Source organism: Schistocerca piceifrons, unplaced genomic scaffold, assembly GCF_021461385.2.
Source record: "Schistocerca piceifrons isolate TAMUIC-IGC-003096 unplaced genomic scaffold, iqSchPice1.1 HiC_scaffold_574, whole genome shotgun sequence".
NCBI lineage: Eukaryota > Metazoa > Arthropoda > Insecta > Orthoptera > Acrididae > Schistocerca > Schistocerca piceifrons.
In genome coordinates, this window is record NW_025728815.1 from 242,813 (window position 1) to 256,030 (window position 13,218).

Consider the following 13,218-nt stretch of genomic DNA (forward strand, 5'->3'; position numbering starts at 1 on the left):
TGGCGACTAAGATTTACAGTTGCAGTAAAAGCACAATGGTCAGAAAAACTAGTAGGAATAACATCGACAGAAAGAATTTTATCACATAAAAAATCAGATAAATAGAATCTGTCGAGTCTACTGCATGAGGACGCGGTAAAAAACGTATATTTCACCAGGGTTGGATATTTGTGTTCCCAAACATCACGCAGATGCATTGTACGAACTAAGTCATGTAAATCACGGCAATAATTAAAATTGGGGGACTGGTCTGCAGGGCGTAAAACACAATTAAAATCGCCTCCGAGCAGGAGACTCCGAGGACTCTGGCGCAAAAGATAAATAAGCTCTTCTTTATAAAAGCGCGAGCGAGCCACAGTGTGACCCGAACCAGCGGGGGCATACAAAACAACAAGGTGGAGATCAAAAAGACGACAACCAATCCCACGGCCAGAGTCAAGGAATTCAATGTCAGTAATAGGAATGCCCTCTCGAAAGAAAAGAGCAGTTCCTGTTGAATATTCCGGCGCGACATTAAAAACAGTTTGAAATCCAGGTAGAGAGAGATCAGAAAACAACACTTCCTGCAAAAACACTACGTCCGCACAGGCGTCGTAAATAAACTGCCGCAAAGAGGCAATGCGAACGTCGGACTCAATACGGTTAACATTTAAGGTAAGAAAGGTGTATGCTTGAACCATAGAGAGAAAAGCGAGAAAACAAATCACCTACACCGACGCACCAGCGTCACAGTCCATAGCAGGGGTGACAGAGGCATCCGAGGGAGGGGGACTGCTACCCCGTTCCGCGGATCCCTTACGTTTCGGTTTTTTACGAACAGCATTAACGTTCGGCTGAACGCGTAACTTGCGTCGGCTGACGGGCAAGGAAACTTCAGCCGCCGGTGACGTAGGAGGGTCAAGTTCTGTATCCGACACCACCCGCGCCGGTCCACATGCGGGATCCGGGGTCGCGGGGGAAACATCCGACAAAACGGAATGGTCAACACCTGCACTAGCTTCCGGCAAACATGGACAGCACGGAGGCGAAACGTGAGCAGGAAGGTCCGAGGCCGCAGAGTTGGAAGGAAGCGGAGCAGCTCCGCTGGCAGAGGTATGGGGCAGCGAAGCAGGAAGTTGTCGCGGCTCCACTTGTTGTGACATCGAAGTCGGTTCGGAAGACGGCGCCAACAGGCCCGACCGACGACCCGACTCGAGAGAAGCTGCGTCGGAGGCCGGAGGGGCGCCAGCAGCCGCCACTGGAACCGCTACCTCAGGAGGGCAGGGAGCAGCTACAGTACACAGTGGCTCGGAGGATGCCGGTCGCTCGGACTGGGGCATCTCAGGGAGATCCTCATCCGTACTATTTCCATCGTGTTGGCGACGCCTCTTATTATTCAAAAGTGGCACACCCACCTGAGGGACAGACGGAACAACATCAGATTTAGCACGCAAAGGAGGAAATTCTGTATCAGGGGTGCGCAAAACCTGTGGAGGGGCGCTACTACCACTGGACTGTGCTACACCAAGAGCAGAACCACCTGCAACGAGGTCAGCGACCGTTAACTTGCGACGCTGTTCGAGAGAATTTTTTAAAACAAAAACTCTCCGCGGACAGTCGGTACGCACGTGACCACTTTCATTGCACAAAAAACAGGTGCCCACCTGACCACTATATGTTACATGGACACGATATCCACCGATCTGCAGGTGAGATGGAATATTCTGCTTAACGTGCATTTCGACTGAACGAATACCACTGTAACATTGCAGGCGATGTTGGCTTGACCAGCGTTCAAGGCGAATGCTCCTTACATCACCATACTTCTGTAGACCCTCCTTAAGATAGACATTATCCACCTCCGGTGGAAGGTTGTAAACACGAACATTGGTATACGTGATGGAAGCATTGGAAAGCAGCACGGTACTTACAGAATCATCCCGATGCCGAAAGAGAACTTGATGACCACATTTAGAAAGAATTTTATCAACCTGAAGTGGGTCCATAAACTTAACAAAGAAAACATACAGTTCGGTATCAAAATAAGCAGTGTGCACCTGATCCGAATGAACACCAAAGGTATCTACCAACCAATCATGAATCTCAAGAGAACTAGGTTGCACATGGCGGGTTGACTTGTCAAAAGCAAAACTAACTGTAGCCTGACGAGGAATAACCTGGGACGACATTTTCAAAATATGCGGTCGAAACCGCTACACAAAAAAACACTGAAATAAGGACAGAAAGTAACACAAGGTACGAAACAACGACGGAGAAACACTCACAGAAGTTGCAACACAACACGTAAACAAAAACGATAGTCCACTATACGTAACGCTACGGCGGAGCGGAAGACTAGGCACGTCCACACTGCACGGCGTCTAAAGCGGAACTGACCCCTGAGCTAAGGAGGCTGCTACAGCTTACACCTCTTTGCGATCGCTACAGCCCTCGAGAAAAATACATTTCAGAGTCCTGAAAATGCGTACAAAGATTTACTCTGCCACAACAATTCGCTACCACTGAGGTCCACAGCGATGACTGACGGGTGCTGCCGTCTTTCGTCTATCGTCATCTGTGATCTTGGCTCAGGCCCGAAAAGACACGCTATTTTGAAATTTTCGGTTCAAAGCATTACATTGGCCCATTTAAAATTGTGCTGCCCCCTGTGAGAATCGAACTCACGACCCCTGGTTTACAAGACCAGTGCTCTGCCCCTTTTTTTTTTTTTATTTTTAATCCGGGCCTCCTGGGTGAAAGCCAGGTATCCTAGCCACTTTTTTTTTTTTTATATTTTTACCTTTGGTTGAAGGTGTAGCGCTCTACCGACTTTTTTTTTTTTTTTTTTTTTTTTTTTTATGACAGTACTGAAATTAAAATCCTAAAACATGACTATATAATGTAGACTGCTGACTAAAATAAAGATTAAAACACGAAAACTTCAGTCCTGGTGTAGAGAAGAAACATATATAAAGGCGGCAAATCCAGAAACAGTATAAAAGAAAATGGCTCACACAGGTGACCTTAGCCAACACCCTCTCTTTCAAATGTCAGGCTAAGCATATTGGCAAAATCATCTCGGAGGCCTGGCAATCGCAAGCGCTGCCAGTAAGCAGTAAGCATGTACTGCCGAAACGCTAGGTGTCCATCCTCTTCATGACAACTGTTGACAAAATGTACGAAATGACCAATCAACCACATGACGGTATGGAGCTTCGTCCGTGGAAAAAAGGAAGAATCGGGCCGGACGATGATGTCAATAGTATAAGCGGCTTCAGCAGACCTAGTGACAAAAGCAAGTTGTTTCCTGAGCCAACGCCAATTAGCAAGGTGCCCACAGCAGGTGAATCGATGTTCAAGGGTATCCAGGAGACCACACCGAGTACAGGTGTCCGTTTCAGAAAGACCAATACGGTGCAGTCGTACATTGGTGGGAACCAAATTATTTATTACCCTATACCACGTGGACGCCACGGCCATAGAGTGGATCGGCAGACTAACGTTCTTCCAGACGTTCCTCCAGGACACAGATGGAGACGCCAGTTCTATTGGATTGGGACCGGCCAGCCCCTCCCAGCGGGCAATCAAGCCCTTGGTCGTTGGCACCGGTCGCCGCAAGAAGACGTCACCGAGGTAACTCACCACAATGTAAAATTCCCGAATGTGTTTCAACTTAAAATTTAGGCGTCCGACATCGACAGGTGGAGCAAGGCTCGCCGGACGCACAACAGTAAAAAGCCTGGATGTAATTGAAGTCACTTCTTGCGTAACAATTAGAGTCGTTCGGCGGACGTACAAAGCAGACGCCTTGCGAGTAATGTCAGAGAGGCCCAAGCCTCCGGAGAGACGCGGTTTCGTCATTACCTCGTAACGTAACTTGAATAGATGGCCCTTCCATATAAACCTGCTAGACAATTGGCGCAACCTTTTCGCCACCATCATGGGAAGTGGGAACAGCTGAGCAACATAATAAGCTTTACATAGAACGTAGGTGTCTAAAATTCTGACTTTTTGCAAAATGGTAGCAGAGCGCTGCTCATGGACCATCAGAGCCCCCTGTATCTTCTCGGTGACAGATTTCCAATTGAGAGCCGCCATTTTTAGAGGACACCGATCAATGATAATCCCCAAGGACGTATGGCGATCGACAAAAGTGGCCCAAGGGACGTCAGCATCGCGAAATCCTCGAATATCAAGGAACTTACATTTACCCTGATTGAGACGCGCTCCAGAGACACGACAGTATGCATCAACCGCCCCTTTCAACAACGGGATATCATCACGTTGACGGAGGAGAACAACGACATCATCCGCATATGCCTTAACAGAGAGCTTCCCACCAGAGAGGGACATACCCTGAAGCTTGAGAGCAATAGTCCGAAGCAGCGGTTCCAGGGACAATACGAATAAAGACATAGAGAGCGGACTACCCTGAGGCACTCCGCGGCGGATAGCAATGGGCGGCGTCAGCTGCCCATTGACTGACACCCGAGCTGTTATTCCCCTATACAAATTGCCAAGAACACCACGTGATGAAGCGTTAAAACCTATTGTACCTAAAACACGATCTAAAAACACATGACTGACGTGATCAAAAGCCTTATAAAAATCAAGGAAGGCAAAGGCACAATGTACGTTTGTAACCGCCGCAACCGAGACAACATCCTGATATTCGGCTACTGGTGTCAGAATAGATCTATCATGAAAACAACATTGATGTGCACCAATCACACCCCGAAGCAGAGAAGACAACCGGCTATTGAGCGCTCTAGCAGCTGTCTTATAGTCAAAATTCAGCAATGTGAGCGGACGAAGATTGGCAGCAGATAAACGACCAGAGGACTTCGGGATTAAAACAATTTTCCCTACTTTAAAATCGGCAGGCACATCCATCCCCCTGACAATCTCATTTAAAATCTGCGTAAAAATGCCACCCAAAAGAGGCCAAAAACGGAGATAAAATTCTTTAGGCAGGCCGTCTGGACCCGGCGATTTACTGGACGGAGAGCGAGCAATAAAATCGAAAACATCATCTACCTGGAACTCCCGGAGAAATTCGCCGTTCGCGTCAGGCGCGATCGTCGCAGTTAGATCCCCAAAGACATCATCCGAAAGAGACTCACCAGAATCATCGGCAGAATATAGACTAGTGTAATACTGATGAAGAGCACGTACCATTTCCTCCTGTGCAATAAGCTGTCGCCCATCTTCCACCGTAAGAGAAGAGATGAAGGAGCGACGACGACGAGTCTGATGCCGTAGCAGGTGGTACAAGGATGTCAGTTCACCTTCAACAAGAGAGTGAGGTTTCGACTTAACTCGCAGACCATCCATCTGTCGTCGTTTAAGGCTCAAGAGCTTGGCTTTAATACGACGAACATCATGGATCCGCAGTGGAGAGGTACCCGCCGCGTCATATAGTTCACGCAGGACAGAGTAGTAATATTCATACGTGTTCTTAAAATCACGCGTCCTAGCAGCACAGTAGAAAATCAAAGTCTGACGAATCTTGGGCTTGGCAAACGCAGTCCACCAAACCAGCAAGGAGGGGTATCGCGGGACAGAGCGAAGACATCGCTCCCACACGCCACTTATAACATCATCCATAGCACTGTCGGCAAGGTGGGAAACATTTAACATCCACTGGGAACGATAAAGTTTTGCAGGTTGGCGACTAAGATTTACAGTTGCAGTAAAAGCACAATGGTCAGAAAAACTAGTAGGAATAACATCGACAGAAAGAATTTTATCACATAAAAAATCAGATAAATAGAATCTGTCGAGTCTACTGCATGAGGACGCGGTAAAAAACGTATATTTCACCAGGGTTGGATATTTGTGTTCCCAAACATCACGCAGATGCATCGTACGAACTAAGTCATGTAAATCACGGCAATAATTAAAATTGGGGGACTGGTCTGCAGGGCGTAAAACACAATTAAAATCGCCTCCGAGCAGGAGACTCCGAGGACTCTGGCGCAAAAGATAAATAAGCTCTTCTTTATAAAAGCGCGATCGAGCCACAGTGTGACCCGAACCAGAGGGGGCATACAAAACAACGAGGCGGAGATCAAAAAGACGACAACCAATCCCACGGCCAGAGTCAAGGAATTCAATGTCAGTAATAGGAATGCCCTCTCGAAAGAAAAGAGCAGTTCCTGTTGAATATTCCGGCGCGACATTAAAAACAGTTTGAAATCCAGGTAGAGAGAGACCAGAAAACAACACTTCCTGCAAAAACACTACGTCCGCACAGGCGTCGTAAATAAACTGCCGCAAAGAGGCAATGCGAACGTCGGACTCAATACGGTTAACATTTAAGGTAAGAAAGGTGTATGCTTGAACCATAGAGAGAAAAGCGAGAAAACAAATCACCTACACCGACGCACCAGTGTCACAGTCCATAGCAGGGGTGACAGAGGCATCCGAGGGAGGGGGACTGCTACCCCGTTCCGCGGATCCCTTACGTTTCGGTTTTTTACGAACAGCATTAACGTTCGGCTGAACGCGTAACTTGCGTCGGCTGACGGGCAAGGAAACTTCAGCCGCCGGTGACGTAGGAGGGTCAAGTTCTGTATCCGACACCACCCGCGCCGGTCCACATGCGGGATCCGGGGTCGCGGGGGAAACATCCGACAAAACGGAATGGTCAACACCTGCACTAGCTTCCGGCAAACATGGACTGCACGGAGGCGAAACGTGAGCAGGAAGGTCCGAGGCCGCAGAGTTGGAAGGAAGCGGAGCAGCTCCGCTGGCAGAGGTATGGGGCAGCGAAGCAGGAAGTTGTCGCGGCTCCACTTGTTGTGACATCGAAGTCGGTTCGGAAGACGGCGCCAACAGGCCCGACCGACGACCCGACTCGAGAGAAGCTGCGTCGGAGGCCGGAGGGGCGCCAGCAGCCGCCACCGGAACCGCTACCTCAGGAGGGCAGGGAGCAGCTACAGTACACAGTGGCTCGGAGGATGCCGGTCGCTCGGACTGGGGCATCTCAGGGAGATCCTCATCCGTACTATTTCCATCGTGTGGGCGACGCCTCTTATTATTCAAAAGTGGCACACCCACCTGAGGGACAGACGGAACAACATCAGATTTAGCACGCAAAGGAGGAAATTCTGTATCAGGGGTGCGCAAAACCTGTGGAGGGGCGCTACTACCACTGGACTGTGCTACACCAAGAGCAGAACCACCTGCAACGAGGTCAGCGACCGTTAACTTGCGACGCTGTTCGAGAGAATTTTTTAAAACAAAAACTCTCCGCGGACAGTCGGTACGCACGTGACCACTTTCATTGCACAAAAAACAGGTGCCCACCTGACCACTATATGTTACATGGACACGATATCCACCGATCTGCAGGTGAGATGGAATATTCTGCTTAACGTGCATTTCGACTGAACGAATACCACTGTAACATTGCAGGCGATGTTGGCTTGACCAGCGTTCAAGGCGAATGCTCTTTACATCACCATACTTCTGTAGACCCTCCTTAAGATAGACATTATCCACCTCCGGTGGAAGGTTGTAAACACGAACATTGGTATACGTGATGGAAGCATTGGAAAGCAGCACGGTACTTACAGAATCATCCCGATGCCGAAAGAGAACTTGATGACCATATTTAGAAAGAATTTTATCAACCTGAAGTGGGTCCATAAACTTAACAAAGAAAACATACAGTTCGGTATCAAAATAAGCAGTGTGCACCTGATCCGAATGAACACCAAAGGTATCTACCAACCAATCATGAATCTCAAGAGAACTAGGTTGCACATGGCGGGTTGACTTGTCAAAAGCAAAACTAACTGTAGCCTGACGAGGAATAACCTGGGACGACATTTTCAAAATATGCGGTCGAAACCGCTACACAAAAAACACTGAAATAAGGACAGAAAGTAACACAAGGTACGAAACAACGACGGAGAAACACTCACAGAAGTTGCAACACAACACGTAAACAAAAACGATAGTCCACCATACGTAACGCTACGGCGGAGCGGAAGACTAGGCACGTCCACACTGCACGGCGTCTAAAGCGGAACTGCCCCTGAGCTAAGGAGGCTGCTACAGCTTACACCTCTTTGCGATCGCTACAGCCCTCGAGAAAAATACATTTCAGAGTCCTGAAAATGCGTACAAAGATTTACTCTGCCACAACAATTCGCTACCACTGAGGTCCACAGCGATGACTGACGGGTGCTGCCGTCTTTCGTCTATCGTCATCTGTGATCTTGGCTCAGGCCCGAAAAGACACGCTATTTTGAAATTTTCGGTTCAAAGCATTACATTGGCCCATTTAAAATTGTGCTGCCCCCTGTGAGAATCGAACTCACGACCCCTGGTTTACAAGACCAGTGCTCTGCCCCTGAGCTAAGGAGGCTGCTACAGCTTACACCTCTTTGCGATCGCTACAGCCCTCGAGAAAAATACATTTCAGAGTCCTGAAAATGCGTACAAAGATTTACTCTGCCACAACAATTCGCTACCACTGAGGTCCACAGCGATGACTGACGGGTGCTGCCGTCTTTCGTCTATCGTCATCTGTGATCTTGGCTCAGGCCCGAAAAGACACGCTATTTTGAAATTTTCGGTTCAAAGCATTACATTGGCCCATTTAAAATTGTGCTGCCCCCTGTGAGAATCGAACTCACGACCCCTGGTTTACAAGACCAGTGCTCTGCCCCTGAGCTAAGGAGGCTGCTACAGCTTACACCTCTTTGCGATCGCTACAGCCCTCGAGAAAAATACATTTCAGAGTCCTGAAAATGCGTACAAAGATTTACTCTGCCACAACAATTCGCTACCACTGAGGTCCACAGCGATGACTGACGGGTGCTGCCGTCTTTCGTCTATCGTCATCTGTGATCTTGGCTCAGGCCCGAAAAGACACGCTATTTTGAAATTTTCGGTTCAAAGCATTACATTGGCCCATTTAAAATTGTGCTGCCCCCTGTGAGAATCGAACTCACGACCCCTGGTTTACAAGACCAGTGCTCTGCCCCTGAGCTAAGGAGGCTGCTACAGCTTACACCTCTTTGCGATCGCTACAGCCCTCGAGAAAAATACATTTCAGAGTCCTGAAAATGCGTACAAAGATTTACTCTGCCACAACAATTCGCTACCACTGAGGTCCACAGCGATGACTGACGGGTGCTGCCGTCTTTCGTCTATCGTCATCTGTGATCTTGGCTCAGGCCCGAAAAGACACGCTATTTTGAAATTTTCGGTTCAAAGCATTACATTGGCCCATTTAAAATTGTGCTGCCCCCTGTGAGAATCGAACTCACGACCCCTGGTTTACAAGACCAGTGCTCTGCCCCTGAGCTAAGGAGGCTGCTACAGCTTACACCTCTTTGCGATCGCTACAGCCCTCGAGAAAAATACATTTCAGAGTCCTGAAAATGCGTACAAAGATTTACTCTGCCACAACAATTCGCTACCACTGATGTCCACAGCGATGACTGATGGGTGCTGCCGTCTTTCGTCTATCGTCATCTGTGATCTTGGCTCAGGCCCGAAAAGACACGCTATTTTGAAATTTTCGGTTCAAAGCATTACATTGGCCCATTTAAAATTGTGCTGCCCCCTGTGAGAATCGAACTCACGACCCCTGGTTTACAAGACCAGTGCTCTGCCCCTTTTTTTTTTTTTTTTTTTTTTTTTTATATTGACGGCGAGCTATTTGCGCTGACTCAGCCACTGACGTGCGATCAGTTTGCACAAAACGCTAGGGCTCGTCCGGGATTTGAACCCGGGACCTCCTGCACCCCAAGCAGGAATCATACCCCTTTTTTTTTTTTTTTTTTTTTTTTACAGCATTCTTTTAAGTCCAAAGGGAACACACACAGACACACACACACACACACACACACACAGACACACACACACACACACACTTAAATAAAAAGAAGATATAATTGGTTTCTAATGCAAACAGCAAAGGGTGGATTTGTACCTCAATTTTGATATACTGGGAGTGCATAATAAATTCATATTTTTTTTCATTGTGTAAAGTTAGAGGTGACAGTGAGATTCAGGCCTGCGGAAGCAAAGTGGGCAGGGGTCGAAGCCCGAGGCCTGGCCACGATGACTCCACCGTCCTGTTTCCGAAAGGCACCTGTACAAGGGCGTAGTATTATCCCCTACTGTCTCGGTTCGTGGTCGCTCGTTTGTTTTTCTTGAGCGCCCTAAAGGTCCACGAAAACTTCAGTCCTGGATGTAGAGAAGAAACATACACCAAGGCGGTAAATCCCGAAACAGTATAAAAGAAAATGGCTCACACAGGTGTCCTTAGCCAACACCCTCTCTTTCAAATGTCAGGCTAAGCATATTTGCAAAATCATCACGGAGGCCTGGCAATCGCAAGCGCTGCCAGTAAGCAGTAAGCATGTACTGCCGAAACGCTAGGTGTCCATCGTCTTCTTGACAACTGATGACAAAATGTACGAAATGTCCAATCAACCACATGACTGTATGGAGCTTCGTTCGCGGAAAAAAGGAAGAATCGGGCCGGACGATGATGTCAATAGTATAAGCGGCTTCAGCAGACCTAGTGACAAAAGCAAGTTGTTTCCTGAGCCAACGCCAATTGGCAAGGTGCCCACAGCAGGTGAATCGATGTTCAAGGGTATCCAGGAGACCACACCGAGTACAGGTGCCCGTGTCAGAAAGACCAATACGGTGCAGTCGTACATTGGTGGGAACCAAATTATTTATTACCCTATACCACGTGGACGCCACGGCCATAGAGTGTATCGGCAGACTAACATTCTTCCAGACGTTCCTCCAGGACACAGATGGAGACGCCAGTTCTATTGGATTGGGACCGGCCAGCCCCTCCCAGCGGGCAATCAAGCCCTTGGTCGTTGGCACCGGTCGCCGCAAGAAGACGTCACCGAGGTAACTCACCGCAATGTAAAACTCCCGAATGTGTTTCAGCTTAATATTTAGGCGTCCGACATCGACAGGTGGAGCAAGGCTCGCCGGACGCACAACAGTAAAAAGCCTGGATGTAATTGAAGTCTCTTCTTGCGTAACAATGAGAGTCGTTCGGCGGACGTACAAAGCAGACGCCTTGCGAGTAATGTCAGAGAGGCCCAAGCCTCCGGAGATACGCGGTTTCGTCATTACCTCGTAACGTAACTTGAATAGATGGCCCTTCCATATAAACCTGCTAGACAATTGGCGCAACCTTTTCGCCACCATCATGGGAAGTGGGAACAGCTGAGCAACATAATAAGCTTTACATAGAACGTAGGTGTCTAAAATTCTGACTTTTTGCAAAATGGTAGCAGAGCGCTGCTCATGGACCATCAGAGCCCCCTGTATCTTCTCGGTGACAGATTTCCAATTGAGAGCCGCCATTTTTAGAGGACACCGATCAATGATAATCCCCAAGGACGTATGGCGATCGACAAAAGTGGCCCAAGGGACGTCAGCATCGCGAAATCCTCGAATATCAAGGAACTTACATTTACCCTGATTGAGACGCGCTCCAGAGACACGACAGTATGCATCAACTGCCCCTTTCAACAACCGGATATCATCACGTTGACGGAGGAGAACAACGACATCATCCGCATATGCCTTAACAGAGAGCTTCCCACCAGAGAGGGACATACCCTGAAGCTTGAGAGCAATAGTCCGAAGCAGCGGTTCCAGGGACAATACGAATAAAGACATAGAGAGCGGACTACCCTGAGGCACTCCGCGGCGGATAGCAATGGGCGGCGTCAGCTGCCCATTGACTGACACCCGAGCTGTTATTCCCCTATACAAATTGCCAAGAACATCACGTGATGAAGCGTTAAAACCTATTGTACCTAAAACATGATCTAAAAACACATGACTGACGTGATCAAAAGCCTTGTAAAAATCAAGGATGGCAAAGGCACAATGTACGTTTGTAACCGCCGCAACCGAGACAACATCCCGATATTCGGCTACTGGTGTCAGAATAGATCTATCATGAAAACAACATTGATGTGCACCAATCACACCCCGAAGCAGAGAAGACAACCGGCTATTGAGCGCTCTAGCAGCTGTCTTGTAGTCAAAGTTCAGCAATGTGAGCGGACGAAGATTGGCAGCAGATAAACGACCAGAGGACTTCGGAATTAAAACAATTTTCCCTACTTTAAAAGCGGCAGGCACATCCACCCCCCTGACAATCTCATTTAAAATCTGCGTAAAAATGCCACCCAAAAGAGGCCAAAAACGGAGATAAAATTCTTTAGGCAGGCCGTCTGGACCCGGCGATTTACTGGACGGAGAGCGAGCAATAAAATCGAAAACATCATCTACCTGGAACTCCCGGAGAAATTCGCCGTTCGCGTCAGGCGCGATCGTCGCAGTTAGATCCCCAAGGACATCATCCGAAAGAGACTCACCAGAATCATCGGCAGAATATAGACTAGTATAATACTGATGAAGAGCACGAACCATTTCCTCCTGTGCAATAAGCTGTCGTCCATCATCCACCGTAAGAGAAGAGATGAAGGAGCGACGACGACGAGTCTGATGCCGTAGCAGGTGGTACAAGGATGTCAGTTCACCTTCAACAAGAGAGTGAGGTTTCGACTTAACTCGCAGACCATCCATCTGTCGTCGTTTAAGGCTCAAGAGCTTGGCTTTAATACGACGAACATCATGGATCCGCAGAGGAGAGGTACCCGCCGCGTCATATAGTTCACGCAGGACAGAGTAGTAATATTCATACGTGTTCTTAAAATCACGCGCCCTTGCAGCACAGTAAAAAATCAAAGTCTGACGAATCTTGGGCTTGGCAAACGCAGTCCACCAAACCAGCAAGGAGGGGTATCGCGGGACAGAGCGAAGACATCGCTCCCACACGCCACTTATAACATCATCCATAGCACTGTCGGCAAGGTGGGAAACATTTAACATCCACTGGGAACGATAAAGTTTTGCAGGTTGGTGACTAAGATTTACAGTTGCAGTAAACGCACAATGGTCAGAAAAACTAGTAGGAGTAACATCGACAGAAAGAATTTTATCACATAAAAAATCAGATAAATAGAATCTGTCGAGTCTACTGCATGAGGACCCGGTAAAAAACGTATATTTCACCAGGGTTGGATATTTGTGTTCCCAAACATCACGCAGATGCATCGTACGAACTAAGTCATGTAAATCACGGCAATAATTAAAATTGGGGGACTGGTCTGCAGGGCGTAAAACACAATTAAAATCGCCTCCGAGCAGGAGACTCCGAGGACTCTG

General features: G+C 48.1%; 4 non-coding genes across 4 annotated transcripts; all 4 read right to left on the reverse strand.

The window, feature by feature from the left end:
• Positions 1 to 8,284: 8,284 nt before the first annotated feature.
• On the reverse strand, positions 8,285 to 8,356 carry Trnat-ugu. The gene has a single exon. It is a non-coding gene; the product is annotated as a tRNA-Thr (tRNA).
• A 246-nt stretch (positions 8,357 to 8,602) lies between these two features.
• Positions 8,603 to 8,674, reverse strand: Trnat-ugu. The gene has a single exon. It is a non-coding gene; the product is annotated as a tRNA-Thr (tRNA).
• A 246-nt stretch (positions 8,675 to 8,920) lies between these two features.
• On the reverse strand, positions 8,921 to 8,992 carry Trnat-ugu. The gene has a single exon. It is a non-coding gene; the product is annotated as a tRNA-Thr (tRNA).
• Positions 8,993 to 9,238: 246 nt separating this feature from the next.
• Trnat-ugu lies at positions 9,239 to 9,310 on the reverse strand. Its single transcript has one exon. It is a non-coding gene; the product is annotated as a tRNA-Thr (tRNA).
• Between the last annotated feature and the right edge of the window lie 3,908 nt (positions 9,311 to 13,218).